This window comes from Babylonia areolata, chromosome 23 (assembly GCF_041734735.1).
Source record: "Babylonia areolata isolate BAREFJ2019XMU chromosome 23, ASM4173473v1, whole genome shotgun sequence".
In the NCBI taxonomy this organism is placed as follows: Eukaryota; Metazoa; Mollusca; class Gastropoda; order Neogastropoda; family Buccinidae; genus Babylonia; species Babylonia areolata.
Genome location: NC_134898.1, coordinates 51,432,603 through 51,459,504, shown reverse-complemented (window position 1 = coordinate 51,459,504; position 26,902 = coordinate 51,432,603). Strand labels below are relative to the sequence as shown.

At 41.5% G+C, this 26,902-nt stretch overlaps 1 pseudogene across 1 annotated transcript in view; it reads left to right on the top strand.

Annotated features, from left to right (window-relative positions):
- LOC143297712 (E3 ubiquitin-protein ligase rnf213-alpha-like) overlaps positions 1–26,902 on the top strand; it is a 222,519-nt pseudogene that overhangs the window by 41,318 nt on the left and 154,299 nt on the right. The window contains exons 15-25 of the transcript XR_013057300.1: positions 712–822; positions 5,051–5,213; positions 7,984–8,283; positions 11,667–12,259; positions 15,440–15,599; positions 16,380–16,597; positions 21,237–21,377; positions 21,956–22,147; positions 23,446–23,649; positions 24,111–24,277; positions 25,753–26,015. The product of XR_013057300.1 is annotated as an E3 ubiquitin-protein ligase rnf213-alpha-like (transcript). The remainder of the gene's footprint in view (positions 1–711; positions 823–5,050; positions 5,214–7,983; positions 8,284–11,666; positions 12,260–15,439; positions 15,600–16,379; positions 16,598–21,236; positions 21,378–21,955; positions 22,148–23,445; positions 23,650–24,110; positions 24,278–25,752; positions 26,016–26,902) is intronic.

Sequence of the window (26,902 nt, the reverse complement as noted above, 5' to 3'; positions counted from 1 at the left end):
CTCACCCATTCTGTAATGTTGTCAGTGTATTGGTTTTTTCTGTCTTCCCCTCCATCTCCCTCCCTCAGCTGTTCCTTGGAGGATTGTTTTGGCAAGGCCATTGGACCTTGTAATGTGGCCATACCAGCATAGGTTTCTTTTCTTAACTGATGTCAGCAGATGTTTATAAGGTCCAGCGTACTGCTTGATGTTCTGGCACACTTCATCAGGTGGTGTATCCTTCATCAGGTGGTGTATCCTTCATCAGGTGGTGTATCCTTCATCAGGTGATGAAGGTCCTTCATCAGGTGGTGTATCCTTCATCAGCTGGTGTATCCTTCATCAGCTGGTGTATCCCATACGCATGCATATAGATTGGTGACCTTACAGTAACATTCCTTAGTTCTCTCTCGCCATCATTGATTTGTTTATTGATCTGTTGTTCTTTTTCACTTGATACTTTACACTTTCTATTGTGTTCTTAGGTGAAAACTAAAGTATCAGGCTTCTGGGCGGTTTACTTCTTTGCCTCACAAAAGATGGGAGGTTTATGCCAGACCTCAAAGTCCCATGGCGCATTTTTCTTTACACTTGATTTGGAAATAAAGCTTGAGACCTGGACGTACTAAATAGGTGTATTTCACATCCATTTTCACCTCTCATGTATATAGATGGTAGAATCCAATTTTCTTTCCCAGGAGCACAGTGTTGTTTTCTGGTCTGTCTGAGCAGATGTCACCAGACCAGAAGCTGGAGATATATCTTCAACAGTATGAAATGGCGCCAGCTTTTGCAAACATCCTTAACAGGCTGGCATTTGAGTCTCTGGATGCTGCTTTTGAGGTGATTGGTTTTGGACTTTTAACACTGGGTGTATTAGCATCAAGCATGTAAATGTGGGTGAAAAGATAAATTCTTTGAACTGAACATAGTATTTAATCCAGTATTTTTGGCAGCTTTGTTTTATTGCAACAATTTGTTTTGTTTCTCTATTTCTTCCCAATCTAAAAAAAAATATACTGATATGATTAAAGAGCTCAGAATATGTTTGAGATGGGGGCTGGGGGGAAAGAAGGTGGAAGGGATTAATAGTGACTTGTCTCAAACTGCTTGACCAGTGTTGATGTAGTCTGGACCAATGGATAACGAGGAAGGTGGCAGAATGACTAAGATGCTTGTTGATGTAGTCTGGACCAGTGGATAACGAGGAAGGTGGCAGAATGATTAAGATGCTTGTTGATGTAGTCTGGACCAATGGACAACGAGGAAGGTGGCAGAATGATTAAGATGCTTGTTGATGTAGTCTGGACCAATGGACAACGAGGAAGGTGGCAGAATGATTAAGATGCTTGTTGATGTAGTCTGGACCAGTGGATGACTAGAAAGGTGGCAGAATGATTAAGATGCTTGTTGATGTAGTCTGGACCAGTGGATGACGAGGAAGGTGGCAGAATGATTAAGATGCTTGTTGATGTAGTCTGGACCAGTGGATGACGAGGAAGGTGGCAGAATGATTAAGATGCTTGTTGATGTAGTCTGGACCAGTGGATGACGAGGAAGGTGGCAGAATGACTAAGATGCTTGTTGATGTAGTCTGGACCAATGGATGACGAGGAAGGTGGCAGAATGACTAAGATGCTTGTTGATGTAGTCTGGACCAGTGGATAACGAGGAAGGTGGCAGAATGATTAAGATGCTTGTTGATGTAGTCTGGACCAATGGATGACGAGGAAGGTGGCAGAATGACTAAGATGCTTGTTGATGTAGTCTGGACCAGTGGATAACGAGGAAGGTGGCAGAATGACTAAGATGCTTGTTGATGTAGTCTGGACCAGTGGATAACGAGGAAGGTGGCAGAATGACTAAGATGCTTGTTGATGTAGTCTGGACCAGTGGATAACGAGGAAGGTGGCAGAATGACTAAGATGCTTGTTGATGTAGTCTGGACCAATGGATGACGAGGAAGGTGGCAGAATGACTAAGATGCTTGTTGATGTAGTCTGGACCAGTGGATAACGAGGAAGGTGGCAGAATGACTAAGATGCTTGTCTGCAAATGCAGTGTCCATTAGGGTTTGGGATCAAATCCCGCTCTTGCCCTTTCTCCCAAGTTTGACAGGAAAATTGAACTGAGCGTCTACTCATTTGGATGAGACGATAAACTGGGGTGCTGTGTGCAACACACACTTGGTGCACTGAAAAAACAGAGCTGAGTCTTTTATGGGTTGACATATTGCTCATTGTGATGTGCTGGTACCTGGACTGTGACAAAAAGGGTCTGATACAGCTATTTTTCAGAGGCTGGGATAAATAGTTTGAGAGAAACTGTACACAGAACTCATTGTGATAAGAAAGCACATGAAATCATGCAGGAAAAAATGTAGTGAAAATTACTGTTAAGTTTTACCTTGATAAATAGAAGTCATTGACCAAATACATTAAGAGGCATTGTGTTTGTGTAGCCGGGTTGGCTACGATCTTCGTTGGGCCAGCTTAGCAGACGACGTTTGTGACTCGCCGAAGGTTACTGAGGAAGTTGTAAATCGGTCACAAGTTATCTCCCTTTACATGGGAACCGTATGATGATTTTCATCAATTTGTTAAATTATAAACACTTCCTTATAGATGAGATTATAGTTTTATGTTATGGGACGTCAGAACAATCATACTTCTCAAATATAATGATATCATTTGACCAGAAAGCCTATAACTTTTTAAAACTAATATTTATGTGAATGAGTTTTGGCGCGATCTTCGACGGCATTTCGGCGCCACAAAACTATCTCTTCTTCAAGCCATTGGAATTCGTCAGTGCCAATTTGAGCAAAATATGTTTTTACAATACCTAGACATTTTTAAAGCGTGTCTTGCAGATGTTTGCATTTCTGTTATCAATCTGATTAGTATCGTGCATGTATAATTGTGTTGTAGTTGGTTTAAACGAAGAATTTCATTGTCGATCACAACTGAAGTGCCAAAAGCACCGCCAAGCGGTGCCGACACGGGAGCTGTCCGCTGAGTTTTCTCTTGAATTTTTACATAAAAAATCTTTACTCTAGAAGCAGATTCTACAGATGATTTTTATATAGTTGGAAATTCAGGATGTTCAGTTACTTAATTGTTGCAATTATATTATATATCGCGACGTATTAATTGTTGTAATGTACAAAAATGATACATGAACTCGTTAAAATCTCGTTCATTCAGTGACTCTTTTTGTTTACAGTTTTTAACTACATTATTTTTGTAGAAAATGGTTTAGCTTAAGAAAATGCTCGTCTCTTGTAGTTTTGTGTGATATATAATATGTCTATGTTAGTTCCCCGAGCCGAAGGTCAGAAGCCGCTAAATTTGGTCAAACGAACACAAGCTTGGCCCCTCAAGGCTCGCGGAGGGCCGGTTTCGTGAGTCGCTTCGCAGCGCTGGCTTTGCGGTTCGGCGGAACAGAATATAAGGAGTGAGCGAGTGCCAGACAAATAGAGAACTCTCCTGGTCTGGAAGAATGAGAGAATAAAAGAAGAAAACCAGCGCACTGCCTTCCCGAGTCTACCTTGCCTGGCTGCAGCTCTCTTCTGCAAACACCTTCTACCTGTCTTCACGTTCTCTAACTCCACCTTACCACCCCGTCACATTTGTATTACTGAACGTTTCTCAACACCCTCAGATGGAAATTCTTGAAAGTGTTGAAAAGTGCAACAGTGTGGCTTGCATTAGTTAACTGGTAAAAAAAAAAAGATCTCTTAAACATAATTGAATTGTTGTGGTGGAAGGTTGCTAGGATCAGAAAAAAAGTTTTTAATGTCTTTCTCTGGTTCCACAAGTGATTACAACATTACAATCATAAGTAGGAGCTTCACAAGTAAGACATAATGGTCATAAGTACGGGGCCTGGTATGTGGTATTGCGCATGGTGGAATCAGAACAGGCATCACCTAACATCACCAACAGCAGTGCAGGGTCTCCTCTGCTGTGTGACCTTGCAGTAACCTGATAATAGTACATCCTTGTGGACTGCTGGCACAGGGGACTGTGACAGGACAGGTCCAGGTCTGGTGTGTATGAGGGGTTTGGCATGATACACATGGGAGTGATACCACCAAGATGGCACTGAAGCTGGGGCAGCACCCCCACCTCTCCCATCAAGGAAAGGGTTATTTTATTTTATTTTTTTTTATAAGAAACTGGCTGATTTAGATGAGACTCAACGGGCACAATAGCCGAGTGGTTAAAGCATTTGACTTTCAATCTGAGGGTCTCGGGTTTGAATCTCAGTAACAATGCCTGGTGGGTATAGGATGGAGATTTTTCCAGTCTCAACACATGTACAGACCTGCTTGTGCCTGAACTCCCTCAAGTGTATACACTAGCAGAAAATCAAATACGCACGTTAAAGATCCTGTAATCCATGTCAGTGTTCGTTGGGTTATGGAACCAAGAACATACCCAGCATGCACACATCCCTGAAAATGAAGTACATGCAGGGTAAAAACGGTCATGCACATAAATGCCCACTCGTGTACATATGAGTGAACGTGGGAGTTGCAGCCAACGAATGAAGAAGATGAGACTAATAATATACAGGTGGAACACTTACCACATCTTTAAGACAGACAGGCAACAGTTAGTATCATTGGTGTAAAGTTTAAAACTGATATGTCATTCCTGTTTATCAAAAGATATTTTTTAAATTTGTTAAAGACATAATTAGCTTATCAGAATGATATTTTCTGTGACATTTGCTGAAGGTCAAGATGATTAGTATGTGTGGGTGTGGGTGTGTGTGTGTGAATGTGGGTGCATGTGTGTGTATGCATGTGTGTGTGTATGTGTGTGTGTGTGGTGTGTGTGTGTTGAGCTGGCTTAGAGATCATTATTAAAGAATAAAAAAAAAGAAGAAATCATGCAGCATATAGCCTATAGATGTACTGGTGTCTGCAATATATATTATTGATTCTGTTTTAGTTTTTGAAATTTTCAGTAAAACAAGTATGTAGGTTTGCACAGTTGTAAGCATGTGTGCATGTGAGAATATAGTGGAGGCTTTAAATGCAGTTTTCTTTTTATTATTGCAGATGGAATCAAAACATGTTATACATCAAACGCAGAGTGTACACTTGGTCAGCCTCTTGTGCAGTTTCTTTGAGGAAAGATGGCAAGAGCAGGTGAAGCAGAGTGAGGATGTGTTGGTATTTGTCATCACCTGGATCCCTATGGTCAACTATTTCAAGAGATTCGGTAATGTGTGTATGTGTGTGGTGTGTGTGTGTGTGTGTGTGTGTGTGTGTGTGTGTGTGAGAGAGAGAGAGAGAGAGAGAGAGAACGAATGAACGAACGAACAAAATTGTTTTAATGAACTTTGGCCATGGACCACAATTCAAAACCAGGGGACTGGGGGTGGGCATGGGAAGGGGGATTATAACACTTGAATAGATGACACAATATCTTAATGACATGAATTCTACTTAATTAGGTCTGAGTATATGATTTCTCCTTTTGATCGCATGGAAAATAAATTTTGAAACATGGCAATTTCTCTGCTTGTTGTTTGATCGGAGTAGTGAACTAAGAGACATGTTTAAACAGTTTTGAAGATTTTTTTTCCGTAAATCAGTATATACAGAACGAACAAACAACAAATGGTATTCATCTTCTAGTTCACCTTGGCAAGAAGGACAATGTTTTAAAACATCATTTTCAGTGTACCTATTAACATTGTTATTTAAAGGAAGCACATTAAATCTGGCCTGAGACAACGCCACTCTGAAACAATATTCATCAGCATTTGTTATGTATTTTTCTTTTTCAAATATAACTTTAAATGAACTGTAGTATGAATATCTGTCTCTATCACAAATAGTACCCAACCATTCTTGATGAAGATATCTATAAGTCTTTGCTTGAAAGTAATAAGAAATCCTTTCACATCACCAACACCTTGTTGCAACCATGCAAAATTAAAACCTGTTGTACATAATATTTCTCTAACTTGAGAATCCCAGCACTGTTTTCCATTTAAATCTAATCCAAGCAACATCTGATAAGCCATGTATGGCAGTCTATTTTGATCCATCTGTAGTATTCTCAACCAGTACCTTCTAACATTTAAGAACAAGTTTACAAATAACGGATATCTACCAAGATCACCATAAACCACTTTGTTTGGCGTTTTCACTGGCACTTCCAAGAATCGCTTACATGCTAATAAATGAATTTTTTCTACATTCTCTAGTCTGTTCATACCCCAAATTTCAGATGCACACAACAGAACAGGCTGTACCTTTACATCAAATAGTTTGAACAATACTGCATATGACATTTCTTTATACTTTTGAAAAGCCTTCACAAGGCTTGTGGTTGCCCTTTTGCCTTTCACAACAAGATGTTTGGTCCCCCTTTTGGGACTTATCTTTGATGGGAATGTATACCCTAAATAACGAGCAGAGAGAGAGAGAGAGAGTGAGAGAGAGAGATGAATACCTTTACTGTCTTTGTCTTACGAGGACTAGATTGTTGGTCTGTTCATGAAGTATTTCTTACTTCAGCCTTTGCTTCAGAGGAGCAGCTGGGTTGTGGTCTCAAGCCTCTGTCAGTTTGACTCATCACCCTTCCAGTGAAAGATCTCAGCATGTCTACTTTTTGTTTGACTCTTTATGCCTGATACTGAGAGGGTGTTCACTTTGTTCTTTTGGTGAATTTGGTGACTCATGTCCATACTGATGTTTTGTTCTTACAGTGCTTTCAGTGAAAAGCTGGAACCATGGCTACAGAATAAAGAAATGAATTGTGTGCTTTAAATGCTGTGATGAAAAAAGAAGCTGCTTTTGACATCATGAGGAACAAGTTTTGAAAGTTTGTGGATGGCTATGGCATCTACTCACATAATCCTTGTTATTTTAGAGTGTGACAAGATGAGCTTTTTATGCAGTGTCATAATCTCTGAGACGTGGGGGACTGGGGTATAATGTTTTGTTGTAACTGGAGTCATATGTGTATTGAATTCTTCTTACTGGGCACACATATCCTTCGGGTAAAATTTGCATTTCATTGCTTCAGACAAATCTTAATTCTTAAAGGAATGTAACTTTTTAACATTCTGTATGATCTGATTGTTGATTGAAGTACACCCAGTTCTTTATAGTTCTGCCATTTTGAGTATGCAATGGTTGTTACATATTTTGTTTTTGCTTTTTTTTGTTTTGTTTTTTTGTTTCTGACATATTATCAGCTCTTAAGATGACCCTTGTGGTTGGTCAGACTGTGGACAACATGACTTGAAATGAACAAGCTTGTTGTTCAACAGGATATTTCCATGCCAGTCAGTATGGCAACACATGAATATCCATGTCTCGTTATTTCCTTGGATAGTGGAACTTGATTTAGATGCTGATTCACTGGGTGTTTGTCTTTATCTGAAACTAGACTACAACAGCAAGCTGATTATCTGTTATTTGTCTTTGTGTCCATTTGTCTATCTGTGTGTGTGAGCGTGTGTGTGTGGAAACAGCTCAGAATAAAGGGGCCTTGTTAGACACTTTGTTAGGTACCACTGGTGCAGGGATTCCAGTGCAGTAGAGAATGGGGCGTAAGAGGGAACAGAGGGGGGCTTGCCAGTGATGCTGCTGAGACAGTATCTTTGTACAAACATCTACACAAGAAATTGATATTATGATGAAACTTACAAAGCTATGTATTGTACAAAGATGTATCCAAGAAATTGATAACGTGCTGAAACTAACAAAGCTATGTATTGTACAAAGATGTATCCAAGAAATTGATAATGCGCTGAAACTTACAAAGCTATGTACAAAGATGTATCCAAGAAATTGATAACGTGCTGAAACTTACAAAGCTATGTATTGTACAAAGATGTATCCAAGAAATTGATAATGCGCTGAAACTTACAAAGCTATGTATCTGATATTTCAAAAGTCTTAGTGAGCCTAAATTTTACAATCCTTCACAATTGTTTATGATTTTGGATCATTTTTATTCTTAATCTAAACAGGAGAAGACAGAGACTGCAAGACCCTGTCCGACAAGACTGCAGAAAACATCCGTCGTGCACTTGAGTGTGTGGTGTGTCTGCTGGACGACCTGGAGAAAGGAAGCATTCAGGTGAAAACCCTCAAGCTTCTCACATCCAGCCGTGAGCGGTTTCTGGCCGTTGTGGCCGCAGTTAATCACGACAGGGAATCAGCTGCTGCTGTGCTTCAGCTCAGGGACCATGAGCTTCAAACCTATACTTCTACCAGTGTTCATCTGGATGCTTTGTTAGATCATTGCAAACAACTCTTCACTGGGAAAGGTCAGATTTGTTTGTGTGTGTGTGTGTACGTCTGTGTGACTTTGTGGTTTTTGACTCACTTGTGTAAACAAAGTGAGTCTATGTTTTAACCCGGTGTTCGGTTGTCTGTGTGTGTGTGTGTCTGTGTGTCCATGGTAAACTTTAACATTGACATTTTCTCTGCAACTACTTTGTCAGTTGACACCAAATTTGGCATAAAAATAGGAAAAATCCAGTTCTTTCCAGTCATCTTGTTTAAAACAATATTGCGCTTCTGGGATTGGCACAAAAAAATAAAGAATGAAGCCTAATTATATGCAAACTGCATTTACTGTTATATTTATATTTTTTGTATTCTCTAAACATGGCACTTTGATCTGATATTCTGACCCAACAGCTAGAGCAGTCATTATTATCATTTTTTGTTCAAACAGGAACTTCTTTTGCTAAGCATGGAATTTTTATTTATTTTGCAAACGTTTTGGTGCAGATAGTAAAAAGGGGAAATTACTCTGTAATGCTAGTGGAGTTAATTTGCTTTAAACTGATCTTTCTCATCTTAAACATTACATTTTGAAACAAGAGAGGCAAGGCCTTCAAGACTCACTTGTGATGCACTTTTTAAAAAAAGGTCCAAGCTTTTTATGTATTGAGTATAATTTCAAAATGTAATGTTTAAGATGAGAAAGATCAGTTTAAAGCAAACTAAGTTCCCCAGCAGAGTAATTTCCCTTGTTCTGCTATCTACACCAAAACGTTTGCAATAAATAAAACTTCCATGCTTAGCAAAAGAAGTTCCTGTTTGAACAAAAAATGATAATAATGACAGATCCTTTGTTGGGTCGAATAGCAGATCAAAGTGCCAAGTTTAGAGAATACAAAAAATATAAATATAACACTAAATGCATTATACTCAATACATAAAAACTTGGATTTTTTAAAAAGTGTATCACAAGTGAGTCTTGAAGGCCTTGCCTTTCTTGTTTTTTTGTTTTTGTTGTTTTTTTTTTTACATGTGAGGATGTTGAATATAAAACACAAGCCTTTACTTTCCATATGAATCAATATATAGTTATATTGTGTTGTATGATATTGTATTCAAAACAGATACGGTGCACCTGATGGGTTAAGGGTAGAGATTGTTCAAACTTCTAGGTCGACTTACGTGCAGACCTTCTAGTGCCTAAGCCCCCTTTGTGTATATACACATGTAGATCAAAAATGCATGCTTTAAGACCTCGTTATCTATGTTGGTGTTAGGTGGGTTATGGAAACAAGATCATACCCAGCATACACGTTCCCCCCCCCAAAAAAAAAAAAACAAACAAACAACAAAACCATAAACAAACAAACAAAGAACAGAGCATAGCTGCCTGTGTGTTGGAGTAAAACTGATCATGCACATAAAAGTCCACCAGTACTTATGGTGCATTTGAGTGAATGCAGGATTTGCAGCCCACAAGCATAGAAGAAGAGAAGTATTTAATTGTACTGTGCTCTGTTGCACTGTACTGCATGATATTGAAGACTGTCACCTTTCACCATGCAGGTCAGGACCCTCCTTATCACCCCCTTTCCTTCTTGTTGACCTTGATCCAGACTCGCAAAGCTCACTCTTCACTAAACTTATTGTCCGATGGTTAACACTCATTTTGAATTTCTGTGAGATGCCTCTTTGACATGGTTTATACGACATGGAATGAGAATGAAATCTGTTACACTCTGATACAGTCAAGCGCAAGTTGATCACATGTCAGGATATCAGAGTGGATGTAAATCACCAGCTCCAGGTGGTGATAGTGATTCAGAAGCATATTCAGCTGGATAACCTGTAAAACCCTGACAACCCCCCCCCCTCCCTGCCCCCCCACCGCCACCATCCCCTCCATTGTGCAAGATTTAGATATCATGCAGTTTTGAACTTTGGCTTCACCCATTGAGGACACTATACTACCTGAGGTTAGTAGCACTAATGGCTTGAGACTACCTGGAAAAACTGGTGAGAAAACAGGTTGTGTGATAAAAAAGCACCACTATGATTTTATATTGTACAGTGATTGGCCTAATGGTGCCTGATGTTTGGAGATAGAGTAAGCTTCACTTTCTGCATCAGGGTCACCATCACTTCGACTGAAATCTGAATCATCTGGCTCCTTATCACTGTCCAGTCATAATGAATTACTCTGCCATAAGCCTCTGATTTTTGCAACATTTTGAACATCGCAATTCAATTTAAGACTGTCAGATCGAATGAAGGACAGAAGACTGGTGAAGGGAAGTAACTTGTGAAACATGGATTGGATTGAGAAATTGTGGACACAGATGAGTTTTGGAGTTGACTGTGTACTCTGAAGTTGGCAGTGAGTGATGCCATGCAGTTAGAAGTTATCTCAGAATTTGTCCACATTGAGTGAAATACATTGTCACAGATGCAGCACGGCTGAGTTATGATCGCTGTCAGATCCTTTGCATAAATGGGTAAATAAAAAATAAAAAAAGTGGATAGAGAATGTTTATAGAACAACGGGTTTTTTTTTGTACTGTCTATGTAGTTACTTAGTGTGTGCTTGATAAACATGATGTCCATAATGTGTATAGTGTGTGCTTGATAAACATGATGTCCATAATGTGTATAGTGTGTGCTTGATAAACATGATGTCCATAATGTGTATAGTGTGTGCTTGATAAAATATCCATATGTTCTATTTCTCTACTCATTTCTTCTGTCTTTTTTTCCATTTGCGTCATAAAACTAAAAGGCCAATGGGTTTTCATCTTGTCAATCTGATCATCATATTTTCTTCCATTTGGAAACTGTATGATGAATGTGTGTGAATGACTTTCTCATTACCATATTCAGTATTCTAAAGGATACAGTGAAAAGTATGTTTAATGTGTACAGCTATGTGTGTCTAGTGAATATTTAGTCATCATTATATTTATGGACCATCTGTCCCTCATAGCTTTTTTTCTATTGTGAGGGTCTGGGTTCACATCTCATTCTCACCCTTTGGCCCAAGTTTGACTGGAAAATCAGACTGAGCATCCAGTTATTCCAGTGAGATGGAAAACCCATGTCCTGTGTGCAGCATGCACTTGGTGCAGTGAAAAAGAACAGCCACAAGAGTGTTGTACTTGGGCAAAGTTCTCCAGGAGAAATCCACTCTGATAGGTTTACAGATATATATACAAGCACTGAAGGTCTGAGGAAGTGCACTGGGTTATGCTGCTGGCCAGGCATCTGCCAAGCAGATGTGGTGTAGTCTGTATGGATTTTTCTGAACACAGTTACGCCTCCTTGAGAAATTGAAACTTTAAATTGAAACTGTAAGAAAGTAAAACTGATTTATGTTACATGTGGCATGCTGTAATATAATAAAATATTTCCATGTGACTGTTCACAGATCTTCGTGAAGTTCTGCAAAAAGTTGAAAAGATGCGAGACGTGGGTCCTCTCCCATTGTCAGAAGTCTGCTCTGTTGCTTTGCGGAAGAGCATCAAGGATCTGAAATCCTACACACCCAAGTCCAATCCGTGGAAGCTTCCAGAAGATGCCCATTCCATTCTGCCGGTGTTTGGGGAAAGGATCGCTTCCTACATCTTCAAGATGATGTTCTCTGAGAATGCCAAAGCAACAGACCTGTCTTCTCTGGAGTTCTGGCGAGCGTTCCATGTGGTGTGGAGTGGCGTGGACGCAGAGTGGCAGAGCTTGTGCCAGAAAATGACGGAAGGAACCATCACTCTGGCTGAAACAGAAAAGGTTTTCAGCATGTTCCAGACAGAAAATGGGACCTACAGGTACGATGAACTGAGACAGGAGCTGCACAAGCTGAGCACACACGATGGCCCTGACTGCTGGGTGGACGAGAGAATCAAGCAGTTCACCTGTTTCAACGACATCAAGAAATACATCAGTGCTGCCTCTGTGCTTCTTAGAGTGAAGGAAGCTTTGGAAATAGGTGGAGATTTTGAAAACTTCGAGAACATCTGCAGACTGGTGAGTACATACTATGTATGGGGTAGGTAGGCCTAATTGTGAACAGGGAGTAATTGTCAGCGGTTCGTGTACCACCCCACTTTGAAGCGTTCTCACCACACACATTTCACAATTTAACGTCTGCTTTGACCTCATTCTGATACCAAGAACTAGTCAAACATCAGCTGTTTCTGTGCTCTTTCTTCTCTTCACACACCACTGCTAACCAAGTTCGCAAACGTGCTCTCAAAGTCCTAAAATCAAGGGAAGCAAGTAGTAGGACTTGAACTTTGAGACAGTTTGAAATAGCGTATTTGATTGGATATGTTCAGTGCACATTACCAGTGATGGGAGAATTTAAGAAAGCATGTTTGTGACAGATCAGAATGTCAGTTTTGACAGGAATCTCCAAAATAGTTGTCAGTTGCAGTTAGACCATTGGATATTTTGACATGAGTCTATTTGTGAACAATGTTGCACAGTTACTGAGCACTCTCAGAAGGGTGTGTTTGTGTGTGGTGTGGGGTGTATGTGTTTAGATTTGTGTTTGTGTGTGTGTGCATGTGTGATCAAAGTCAACAATAAATAGTGCGATGTTCCAATGATATGTCCAATAAGTTCAAGACCTACTTCTGTTTTAATTGTCCACATGTACCCAAACACATCGTTTGCAATTAGATGTGTCCATTCACATTTACCCACAGGCACCCCTGCTATTTAAACCTTTGAATAAGTGTTAAAAAGAAGGAGTTGAAAAACTTTTCCTGGTGCAACAAATCAGAGAAAGCCTTCAAAAACAGAAGAGTACATATGATGATTGTACAACCAGTTATCTGTGCAACACATGTGTTGAGCTTTGCTTTGACTGGATTGTTTGCAGTCAGGCCTAACTACCTGACCTTTTTGTTGTTGGTTTCCATGGTGTGTTTTCTGTTGCCTGCATTTGACTGGATGCATCCTCATCAGTGATGGGCGCAATAGCAGAGTGGCTAAAGCATTGGACTTTCAATCTGAGGGTTCCAGGTTCGAATCACGGCAACGGCGCTTGGTGGGTAAATTGTGGAGATATTTCCGATCTCCAAGGTCAACATATGTGCAGACCTGCTAGTCCCTGAACCCCCTTCGTGCGTATACGCAAGCAGAAGATCAAATATGCACGTTAAAGATCCTGTAATCCATGTCAGTGTTTGGTGGGTTATGGAAACAAGAATGTACCCAGCATGCACACCCCCGAAAACAGAGTATGGCTGCCAGCATGGTGGGGTAAAAATGGTTATACATGTAAAAGCCCACTGGTGTACATACTGTATGAGTGAACATGGGAGTTGCAGCCCACCAACGAAGAAGAAGCAGCAGCTCATCTGTAACAGCATCACCCATCACCTGGTGCAGCAGCAGTACAGAGCTCTCACACAGGGGCACACACACTTATGCACAATGCAAATTTTATTGTACCTGCTCCTTTTGGTTTAAACATAATTTTGCTTCCCAGAATTGTGTCAGGACTGTGAATCATATGATAATGTCATTCATGTATGATAGGTTGATGTTTGGCATTCTGATCTTGCTGATGGCCTGATGTATCACTTAAGAAAAAATCCACTTAAGCTGAATTTTCCCCTCTCTTTTACTTTCACTCTCATAACATCAGGTCACTTGCTGTGCCACAGGCCATGTGCCATGCAGGTCTTGATATAATGATAATAATAGTTAGTATTTATATAACACTGAATCTTGTGCAGAGACAAATCAAAGCGCTGTCATGCCACTCATTTGCATACATGTGTAACTCTAAACTGGAGAAACTGAAGACAAAGGGGAGGCAGGGGAGGGAGGCTGTCGTGGAAAGAGGTGGGTTTTAAGGCCAGTCTTGAGTGTAATGAACCTGGAGCATAGTTGGCCTGTGGCATAGCAGACCTGTGGCAGAAAAGGCACCTCCTGTGAGACTACTGCAAGCATTTCATCAGAACAAACACCATCAGCAAATGAGAATATCAAACCAGTCAGTTAGGCTACCCTTTACTCGTCACTGCACCTCAGACCTGTTATAGAATGGGCACCTCCTGTAACAGCTGTCTTTAGCTGAAATGAACGCAACTTACTGAAGGCGTAGACCTACGGATTGCCTTTACAGTGAAGAAAATTAAATGCACATGTTCTTTTATCTCCCCCACAATTAATTTGCTTGTGCTACATAAAGATCCAAACAGTGTACAGTGGAAAGTTTGAGACTGAAAGAGCCATTTACTTGTGGAAGGGTTAGGTCCCTTGACAAGAGTGTCTTTCTATCACCAGGTGGTGCATGGACCTTGTGCGTATCCCGTAAGGTTATGACCACTTGTAAAGGGATCAAACAGTGTCCCACCACCCCTCTTTGTTGATGTTGTTGAAAACCACCATTCATCAAACACTTGTAAAGGGATCAGTGTCCCACCACTCCTCTTTGTTGGTGTTGTTGAAAACCACCATTCATCAAACACTTGTAAAGGGATCAGTGTCCCACCACTCCTCTTTGTTGGTGTTGTTGAAAACCACCATTCATCAAACACTTGTAAAGGGATCAAACAGTGTCCCAACACTCCTCTTGTTGTTGAAAACCACCATTCATCAAACACTTGTAAAGGGATCAAACAGTGTCCCACCACTCCTCTTTGTTGGTGTTGTTGAAAACCACCATTCATCAAAAACTAACCAGCAAAAAGAAAAGAAAACTATAACAGTGTCATTGATGAGAGTTAACTTTTGATTGAGTTTTTGACTTAAACAAAAGCTAAAAAAATGAGAATCATTATGACAGGGTGTGAGTGGGTGGTAGATGGAAGAGTCTTTGTGGAGTTGTCGCTTTTGATATGAAGAAACGTGTCTCTTATTTTACAGAACCAGAGTTGTCGCTTTTGATATGAAGAAATGTGTCTCTTATTTTACAGAACCAGGGTTGTCGCTTTTGATATGAAGAAATGTGTCGCTTTTGATATGAAGAAACGTGTCTTTTATTTTACAGAACCAGGGTCGTCGCTTTTGATATGAAGAAACGTGTCTCTTATTTTACAGAACCAGGGTTGTCACTTTTGATATGAAGAAACATGTCTCTTATTTTACAGAACCAGGGTTGTCGCTTTTGATATGAAGAAACGTGTCTCTTATTTTACAGAACCAGGGTTGTTGCTTTTGATATGAAGAAACGTGTCTCTTATTTTACAGAACCAGGACAAAAACCTGCCAATGAACGAAGTGGACCATTCAGTGTTACGTCTGTGTGAACAGCTGAAGGATGTGACGCCCCAAGACATCGGGTGTCTTGAGCAGTTCCTCATCCCACGCTGCCAGGAGTTCGTGGGCTGGCTGAAAGAGAAAATGAAAGGTGTGTGTGTGTGTGTGTGTGTGTGTGTGTGTGTGTGTGTGCGTGCATGCGTGTGTGTGTGTGTTTGTGTGTGTGTGAGCCTATCTGTCTCTGTGTATGTGTGTGTGTGTGTAAATTTGCTGTTGAACAGTTATACATCATGTCATCAGTTAACAGAAAATTTAGAGAAATACAGGCCAAACACTGTTTGCTGATGCATTTACAACTTTATAATGTTACATATAGACATAGTTTGAAAATTAACCACAACACAAATATTATTTGACTGAAACCATATTTTACACACTATTGGGCGAGGCTTTCTTCCCTCAAAAAAAAGAAAAAAAGAATAATGATGGAAATTTTATTTCATCTCCCAGTGCTCAAGGTGCTTTAAAGTAACTGCAAGAAGTATTTCAAAGAAACTTAAATATGGTCAGGTGTAATAATGCAAAGAGATAACAAGTAGCAACATATCACACACACACACACACACACACACACACAGACACACACACACACACACACACACACACACACACACATGCACACACCCAACACACACACACACACACCAAACAGCACACAACAAACAACACCCACACACATCCACATCCACCCACACCCACACCCACAGACTCACGCACACAAACACTTTTTGTATATCATTTTGATGAATGCCTTATGACATATTGCATCTTATGTATTATTCAAATCCCCTTTCTTTGTAGTCTGGAGGGGTATGCCTTACGATCCAAAGCTACTATGTAGTCATTGAAATGTGGCGTTATCATTTGCCAGATGGAGTGAAAGAGCTGACAGTGTTTGTGGACCTGGCCTACATATCTGCCGGGGAAGAGCCGTGGGCCATCGCGCAAGTCAGCTGCTTTCATGCAGCCACCATTGGCTACGCTCCCCTCATCTTCATGGAGAAGGGCAAAGGCTGTCGGCACTTGATGCAGCAGTGCGAGCTTGTGTTTAAGAACGTCGAGGCGGAGTCCTCTCTTCCACAGAAACTGGTAAGTGTCCTGTTTTGTTTGTTGTTATTATTATTATTATTATTATCATTATTATTGTTATCATTCTTATTCTTCTTATTATTATTATTACTATCATTTCTTTATTAAATTTAATTTTATTTGGTTTTGTTTTATTTATTCATTAATTTTTTGTCTTATCCGTTTTTGTCTATTTTTTTCTCTTGAAAACTCTGAGGAAAATAAAAAGTTTAGATTTGTGCCGTGGTGACAAAACATATGAACTGGAAAACAGAAATTGTTAGTGTACTTGGACTGTATTATTTTGTATCTCAACTCGCATACACCACAAATGATTTACGTGCCCAATGGAACAGAGATACATGAATGGATCACTTCTGTTGCTGGCAAAACACCCAGTACATAGGTTGAGAAATTAATGTCTCTGTTACTCAGAATTTTAGTTGCAGCTTTGTTTTGATGATGTGTCTATGTACTTCAATGTGTGCATCAACTGTGTGCCATAATGCATTATGCTTATGGCCTGAGCAAGACTGCACATAATCCACTGGTGTGACAGAGTTGGTTGTCAATCTGTTTCATTGACAGTGTGTCCATTATGATCCCTCAGTCACCAGTGAATAAATTCATTTGTGTGTTTGAATGATCTGAATGAACCATCCGGAAACTGAAATCTTTGGACTGGCCAAATTTTTCATGTTAAAGATCATGAAATGATGACCATTGGTTTGGTTGTTTTATTTACTTTTTGACTGTTGCTGCTGAGTATGTTTGTCAGTAAAGGGCTGTCACCTCTCAGGGATAAGACAGAGTCTATCTCTGTCAGTAAAGGGCTGTCACCTCTCAGGGATAAGACAGCGTCTGTGTCTGTCAGTAAAGGGCTGTCACCTCTCAGGGATAAGACAGGGTCTATGTCTGTCAGTAAAGGGCTGTCACCTCTCAGGGATAAGACAGCGTCTATGTCTGTCAGTAAAGGGCTGTCACCTCTCAGGGATAAGACAGCGTCTGTGTCTGTCAGTAAAGGGCTGTCACCTCTCAGGGATAAGACAGAGTCTGTGTCTGTCAGTAAAGGGCTGTCACCTCTCTTCTCAGGGATAAGACAGGGTCTATGTCTGTCAGTAAAGGGCTGTCACCTCTGAGGGATAAGACAGCGTCTATGTCTGTCAGTAAAGGGCTGTCACCTCTCAGGGATAAGACAGCGTCTGTGTCTGTCAGTAAAGGGCTGTCACCTCTCAGGGATAAGACAGAGTCTGTGTCTGTCAGTAAAGGGCTGTCACCTCTCAGGGATAAGACAGCGTCTGTGTCTGTCAGTAAAGGGCTGTCACCTCTCAGGGATAAGACAGAGTCTGTGTTTGTCAGTAAAGGGCTGTCACCTCTCAGGGATATGACAGAGTCTATGTCTGTCAATAAAGGGCTGTCACCTCTCAGGGATAAGACAGCGTCTGTGTCTGTCAGTAAAGGGCTGTCACCTCTCAGGGATAAGACAGCGTCTGTGTCTGTCAGTAAAGGGCTGTCACCTCTCAGGGATAAGACAGAGTCTATGTCTGTCAGTAAAGGGCTGTCACCTCTCAGGGATAAGACAGAGTCTATGTCTGTCAGTAAAGGGCTGTCACCTCTCAGGGATAAGACAGAGTCTGTGTCTGTCAGTAAAGTGCTGTCACCTCTCAGGGATAAGACAGGGTCTATGTTTATCAGTAAAGGGCTGTCACCTCTCAGGGATAAGACAGGGTCTATGTTTATCAGTAAAGGGCTGCCACCTCTCAGGGATAAGACAGGGTCTATGTTTATCAGTAAAGGGCTGCCACCTCTCAGGGATAAGACAGGGTCTATGTCTGTCAGTAAAGTGCTGTCACCTCTCAGGGATAAGACAGGGTCTATGTTTATCAGTAAAGGGCTGCCACCTCTCAGGGATAAGACAGAGTCTTTGTCAGTAAAGGGCTGTCACCTCTCAGGGATAAGACAGGGTCTATGTCTGTCAGTAAAGGGCTTTCACCTCTCAGGGATAAGAGAGACTCTATGTCTATCAGTAAAGGGCTGTCACCTCTCAGGGATAAGACAGAGTCTATGTCTATCAGTAAAGGGCTGTCACCTCTCAGGGATAAGACAGAGTCTATGTTTGTCAGTAAAGGGTTGTCACCTCTCAGGGATAAGACAGCGTCTATGTCTGTCAGTAAAGGGCTGTCACCTCTCAGGGATAAGACAGCGTCTGTGTCTGTCAGTAAAGGGCTGTCACCTCTCAGGGATAAGACAGAGTCTGTGTCTGTCAGTAAAGGGCTGTCACCTCTCTTCTCAGGGATAAGACAGGGTCTATGTCTGTCAGTAAAGGGCTGTCACCTCTGAGGGATAAGACAGCGTCTATGTCTGTCAGTAAAGGGCTGTCACCTCTCAGGGATAAGACAGCGTCTATGTCTGTCAGTAAAGGGCTGTCACCTCTCAGGGATAAGACAGAGTCTGTGTCTGTCAGTAAAGGGCTGTCACCTCTCAGGGATAAGACAGAGTCTGTGTCTGTCAGTAAAGGGCTGTCACCTCTCAGGGATAAGACAGAGTCTGTGTTTGTCAGTAAAGGGCTGTCACCTCTCAGGGATAAGACAGCGTCTATGTCTGTCAGTAAAGGGCTGTCACCTCTCAGGGATAAGACAGCGTCTATGTCTGTCAGTAAAGGGCTGTCACCTCTCAGGGATAAGACAGCGTCTGTGTCTGTCAGTAAAGGGCTGTCACCTCTCAGGGATATGACAGAGTCTATGTCTGTCAATAAAGGGCTGTCACCTCTCAGGGATAAGACAGCGTCTGTGTCTGTCAGTAAAGGGCTGTCACCTCTCAGGGATAAGACAGCGTCTGTGTCTGTCAGTAAAGGGCTGTCACCTCTCAGGGATAAGACAGAGTCTATGTCTGTCAGTAAAGGGCTGTCACCTCTCAGGGATAAGACAGAGTCTGTGTCTGTCAGTAAAGGGCTGTCACCTCTCAGGGATAAGACAGAGTCTATGTCTGTCAGTAAAGGGCTGTCACCTCTCAGGGATAAGACAGAGTCTGTGTCTGTCAGTAAAGGGCTGTCACCTCTCAGGGATAAGACAGAGTCTATGTCTGTCAGTAAAGGGCTGTCACCTCTCAGGGATAAGACAGAGTCTATGTCTGTCAGTAAAGGGCTGTCACCTCTCAGGGATAAGACAGCGTCTGTGTCTGTCAGTAAAGGGCTGTCACCTCTCAGGGATAAGACAGGGTCTATGTCTGTCAGTAAAGTGCTGTCACCTCTCAGGGATAAGACAGGGTCTATGTCTGTCAGTAAAGGGCTGTCACCTCTCAGGGATAAGACAGAGTCTATGTCTGTCAGTAAAGGGCTGTCACCTCTCAGGGATAAGACAGGGTCTATGTTTGTCAGTAAAGGGCTGTCACCTCTCAGGGATAAGACAGGGTCTATGTTTATCAGTAAAGGGCTGTCACCTCTCAGGGATAAGACAGGGTCTATGTTTATCAGTAAAGGGCTGCCACCTCTCAGGGATAAGACAGAGTCTTTGTCAGTAAAGGGCTGTCACCTCTCAGGGATAAAACAGGGTCTATGTCTGTCAGTAAAGGGCTTTCACCTCTCAGGGATAAGAGAGACTCTGTGTCTATCAGTAAAGGGCTGTCACCTCTCAGGGATAAGACAGAGTCTATGTCTATCAGTAAAGGGCTGTCACCTCTCAGGGATAAGACAGAGTCTATGTTTGTCAGTAAAGGGCTGTCACCTCTCAGGGATAAGACAGAGTCTATGTTTGTCAGTAAAGGGCTGTCACCTCTCAGGGATAAGACAGAGTCCATGTTTGTCAGTAAAGGGCTGTCACCTCTCAGGGATAAGACAGGGTCTATGTCTGTCAGTAAAGGGCTGTCACCTCTCAGGGATAAGACAGAGTCTATGTTTGTCAGTAAAGGGCTGTCACCTCTCAGGGATAAGACAGAGTCTGTGTCTGTCAGTAAAGGGCTGTCACCTCTCAGGGATAAGACAGAGTCTATGTCTGTCAGTAAAGGGCTGTCATCTCTCAGGGATAAGACAGAGTCTATGTCTGTCAGTAAAGGGCTGTCACCTCTCAGGGATAAGACAGAGTCTGTGTCTGTCAGTAAAGGGCTGTCACCTCTCAGGGATAAGACAGAGTCTATGTCTGTCAGTAAAGGGCTGCCACCTCTCAGGGATAAGACAGAGTCTATGTCTGTCAGTAAAGGGCTGTCACCTCTCAGGGATAAGACAGAGTCTATGTCTGTCAGTAAAGGGCTGCCACCTCTCAGGGATAAGACAGTCTATATCTGTCAGTAAAGGGCTTTCACCTCTCAGGGATAAGACAGGGTCTATGTTTGTCAGTAAAGGGCTGTCACCTCTCAGGGATAAGACAGAGTCTATGTCTGTCAGTAAAGGGCTGTCACCTCTCAGGGATAAGACAGAGTCAACAGGTCAGGATGTTAGTCACCTTTCTTTATTCAACATCTTCCTCTGGGGATTGCATAAGTTTTGTCAAAATGAAACAAACCCTCAGGAATACACAAAAAATTGAGCTACAGGTAAAATTTGTGCCTCACTGATCTCTTTCTACCAGTGTGCTGAAGTCAAAGGGTTATTGTTGTAGTAGTCATTTATTTTCTTTATTGAAATCTTTTTTCTTTTCTTTTTTTTCTTTTTTTTTTAAACTTTCAGATGGACTCCAGCAGGTTTCTGGACTGGTTCAAAACTGTAGAGGAGTCCCTTGGTTCTGTGGAGAAAACCTGCTTGTCTCAAGTCAGCAGCATCAGCGAACGAGGAGTTTTCCGCATTGGACGAGAAAACAGGCAGAGAATGGTCAGTTTGCACTCACTGATTATTTCAGTCCTGTAAATTACAAATGAAAAGTAGCAAATAACATTTACTGTTGCAAAAGATATGAAAAGTCTTTGAATAATCTCCTCCTTCAATGTAGAAAAGAAAAGGCAAAACTGCACAGTGATGTTTAGTAGCATTGCCAGAATATGCATTTTTGCTATTGTTTCACTGAAATCTTAAAGACTTGGTTTGGGTGATACATTTGATGAATAAATGTCAGACTAATGTAATGGCCTGCAAGTAGCTCTTTCCATGAAAAAAAAGTGTTATTTGAATCATTGTGCAGTGAAGACATAATAGTGATAATAATAGATTTTATTCATATCGCACTTTTCCCTAATAGTCAGAAGGCTCAACGCATATTCTTATTTGACATAATAAAATGAGCTCAGTACAGTAATGCATGTTAAAATGATGCAAGTTAAAGAAGCATAAAAGCAACAAAGTTGTGAAAGAGAGTTACGCTTAAACATTTACTCAGAACAGGGTAATGAGACCAGACAAAATGTCTAGAACAAGAGCTAAACAACCGGTAAGACATGGTCCATGCTTTCCAGACTCTTCGCAGCGTGATCCAGCTGAAAGTCCCTGAGGAAGCTGGCTCAGCAACTCTGAGCCGTGAGGACAGGCAGGAGGCCAAGCCCCCTCGCAAGTACACCTACGAAGAACTGCTGGACCTGCAGAGTCGATTGATGCTTGTGGCTGGAGAGGCTGAGAAGGGGAAGGAGAACGTGGATCGATTCATTACCGTGGGTGTTGGTTTGGATACTGGCATGTCATGTATTGTGATGTCCCACAGTTATCCTGTTTCTTCTCTGTTGTTTTTCCAACAGTCGTGCCTGTTTTAAGTACCTTCCTTTTCTTCTGTTGTGTTTTTAACAGTCATGGCTGTTTTAAGTACTGTCCTGTTTTTCTGTTGTTGTTGATGTTGTTTTTAACAGTCATTGCCGTTTTAAGTACTGTCCCATTTTTTCTGTTGTTGTTGATGTTGTTTTTTATCATTGCCGTTTGAAGTACTGTCCCATTTTTTCTGTTGGGTAGTCAGTGCTGTTTGAAGTACTGTCCCATTTTTTCTGTTGGGTAGTCAGTGCTGTTTGAAGTACTGTCCTGGGTTTCTGTTGTTGTTGTTGTTTTAAACAGTCAGTGTTGTTTTAAATACTGTCATATTTTTCTGTCCTGTTTACAGAAGTCATCACTGTTCAAGTTCTGTCCTGTTTATATGTTGTTTTTCTTTAGCAGTCAGATCTGTACTAAGTACTGTCCTGTTTATATGTTGTTTTTCTTTAGCAGTCAGTGCTGTATTAAGTACTGTCCTGTTTATATGTTGTTTTTCTTTAGCAGTCAGTGCTGTATTAAGTACTGTCCTGTTTATATGTTGTTTTTCTTTACCAATCAGTGCTGTATTAAATACTGTCCTGTTTATATGTTGTTTTTCTTTAGCAGTCAGTGCTGTATTAAGTACTGTCCTGTTTATATGTTGTTTTTCTTTAGCAGTCAGTGCTGTTTTAAGTACTGTCCTGTTTATATGTTGTTTTTCTTTAGCAGTCAGAGCTGTTTTAAGTACTGTCCTTTTTTCTGTTGTGTTTCTGAAAGCCATCATTGTAATGACTTCTCTCCTGATTCTCTGTTTTTTCTTCTTTTATTTTTCCAACAGTCAGGGCTGTTTTAAGTATTGTCCTATTTCTTCTGGCATGTTTTAACAGTCAGGGCTGTTTTAAGTATTGTCCTGTTTCTTCTGTCATGTTTTAACAGTCAGTGTTATTTTTAAGTGTTATCCCATTTTTCTGTTTTAACAGTCAGTACTGTTTTAAGTACCGTCCCATTTTTTTCTTTTTTCTTTTTTTTAACAGTCACTGTTTTAAGCATTGTTCTGGGTTTTTTTCTGTTGCGTTTTCAAAAGTCAGGGCACATACGCACACTCACACACACACACACACAGACACACACACACACCACCTCTCTCTTGTCACAACTTTAAACATCAAACACCCAGTGTACAAGATTCCCCCCCACTCACCCCACACCTCTGTGTTTGCTGTGTCCACAGATCATGGAGAGCCTGATACGTCTGGGCAAGACGTACGTCCAGCTGTGCAGAGATGGCTGCGTGCTCTTCCTGGACTGGACGGTGGAGTTCCTGTGTGACGTCAAGCGGTCCGTGTGCTGTGTGTCCGAGTTCTCATCCCAGGGCAAGCTGAAGGGTCACCGGAAGAACCCCGAGAAGGGAGCTGGCATGAAGGAGGACCTGGAGGTGGGTGTTTACCACCAGCATTACAGTTTCTCACCCCCCTCAACCCCCCGCCCCACCCCCCTCCCCTTTTTTTTTTGTTTTTTGTCTGCATGTGTATTTGTTTTACTTTGAAAGTTGATTTTTCTACAGAATTTTGCCAGGGATGACCTGGTTGTTGTTAAGGGTTATTTTATGTGTGCTGGGTGCATACTCTAATCAGGACCTTGGTCTATCATGTTATCTGAAAGACTAGTACCCAGGACACCATTCTTTGTCTAGTTTGGGGGGGGGCGGGGGGGGGGGGGTTGTAAAAATCCTGGTCAGTGTGGGACCTTGGTGACCGCTCCACTCTATCCTTTATTGCTTGATTTTTTTTTCTTTTAATTTCAAAACTTTCAGAACATCAAGAAAAAACAACATAGGATAGCATTCTCACATTCATTGAGATTCTCTGTGAGTAATGTGAGTCTGCCTGGCTGCAGGATTTCATCGCGGGGGTTGCCACCTTCCTGGAGCAGTGCCACACACAGTGGCTGCACTACGTGGACAGGAAACGCAGGGACTACCCCGAGCTGAACGTCTTCACGGTGGAGCAGCTGGTCTTCCTGCAGCAGCAGCTGATCAAAGTGGGGTCGGAGGAGGTGTCCAGGTCAGTCAGTGTGTGTGTCCTTCAGGACAGGGAGTCGTCAGTCAGATAGTCAGTGCCCTCCTGATGTCTGTTGGTGGATGTTACGTGCACTACTGCAGCCCTGATAATGGCCCTGTGTGGTTAGCTGGGTTTAAAGCAACAATTTTTTAAAAGATAGATTGATAGATAGGTAAGAGAAATGTATGCACATTGATGCTGGTCATTGTATTGTTCATGCATTTGGCTAGGTAGATAGAGAGATAGATAAGTAAGAGAAATGTTTTCATACTAATGCTGGTCATTGAATTGTTTATGCGTTTGGTGGCATCTGCAGATTTTCATGCAGAATATACATGATATAAATGATTGAGTATTGGTGCATACATGTGGCAAAACATGCACATTTCAGACATGTGTACCCCATGTCTTGATGTTTCATAAATGTATACCCCATGACATGATGTTTCATAAACGTATACCCCATGACATGATGTTTCAGACACGAGTACCCCATGTCTTGATGTTTCATAAATGTGTACCAATGACATGATGTTTCAGACATGTGTACCCCATGACATGATGTTTCAGACACGTGTACCCCATGACATGATGTTTCAGACATGTATACCCCATGACGTGATGTTTCAGACACATGTACCCCATGACACAGTCATGTGTACCAATGACATGATGTTTCAGACATATGTACCCCATGACATAATGTTTCAGACAGGTATACCCCATGACATGATGTTTCAGACATGTGTACCTCATGTCTTGATGTTTCATAAATGTATACCCAATGACATGTTTCAGACATATGTACCCCATGACATGATGTTTCAGACATGTGTACCCCATGACATAATGTTTCAGACAGGTATACCCCATGACATGATGTTTCAGGCACGTGTACCCCATGACATGATGTTTCAGACATGTGTACCCCATGTCATAATGTTTCAGACACGTGTACCCCATGACATGATGTTTCAGACACATGTACCCCATGACATGATGTTTCAGACATGTGTGCCCCATGACATGTTTCAGACACGTTCAGCCCATGACATGATATTTCATGAACGTGTACCCACTGACATGTTTCAGACATGTATACCCCATGACATGATGTTTCATAAATGTGTACCCCATGACATGTTTCAGACACGTGTACCCATGACAATGTTTCAGACACGTGTACCCATGACAATGTTTCAGACATGTGTACCCCATATCTTGATGTTTCAGACATGTGTACCCCATGACATGATGTTTCAGACACGTGTAATGATAATAATAATCATGGTATTTATATAGTGCTGATATAATGCTGAATCTTGTGCAGAGACAAATCAAAGCGCTTTCACACCAGTCATTCACACGCGTGTACCCAAAGACGTGATGTTCCAGACACATGTACTCCATGACGTGATGTTTCAGCCACTTGTACCCCATGATAAATGACACGTGTACCGCATGTCTTGATGTTTCAGACACGTGTACCCCATGCTGTCACTGCTGAAGGAGGGCTGCAGCCCTCAGGACCTGGAGCAAGCCCTGCAAGACGCCATGGATCGCATCAGCACTCTACGACACCCGCAGAATCCCTCACGCCGACAGCGAGTCCTGCAGCCAGTGCCTGTCACCGACAAGGAGAAGGTGGCGCTCTTCATGAAGGAGATGACAGACTACGGCTTCTCCAAAGGACTGGCTCTCAAAGCCCTGCGAGAAGTGGGTGCTGACAGTGTTGCAGAGGGTAAGAGAGGGAGTGACTTTCTTGTCTGGAATTCCCTACTCAGAGTGTTGATAATCATTTACTTACGCTGGTTTAGCACAGATATTAAGGCTCAGGAATCAGAGGTGTGGGTGGTTTTGAATCGACTTTGTGTCACTTCGAGGGTGTTGTAAGTTGATTGAAGTATTTTTGACTTTCCCCTTGCCAAAAGCAGACGGTTTGTGCAGATTGTTTCGCTCTGTCTCTAAATGACAAGTCTTTCTTTTTACCTGGCCATATATGTTTCATTTATGTCAGTTTCAGTTTCAGTTTCAGTAGCTCAAGGAGGTGTCACTGCGTTCAGACAAATCCATATACGCTACACCACATCTGCCAAGCAGATGCCTGACCAGCAGCGTAACCCAACGCGCTTAGTCAGGCATTGAGGGAAAAAAAAAGGGGGTGAATTAATATAGATAAATACATAAAAAAAACCCAACTACTACCACTACTAATAATATGTATAAGGCGCAAAAACGTGATGAAGTCAACTATAAGCGTACATAAATAAATAAATAAATAAATAATTATAATAAAAAAGAAGTAGTAATAATAATAATAATAATAATAATAATAAATTTTTAAAAAGATAAAAAAGACAACAATGATGATAAATAAGCAAATAAATGTAAAACATAGAGACACACATTCACACATACACCCACATATGCATAACAGATATGCACCAAACATGCAGTTTCACAGATATGAAAGCACAGTCAAATACACATAAATGTACATGAACCCCAACACACACACACACACACATTACCCTGCACCTCCTCTACCCCCCTCCTCCACACACTCATTTCTAGGCTACGTATCGCAGCTTCCACGGCACACACACACACACACACACACATACAAAC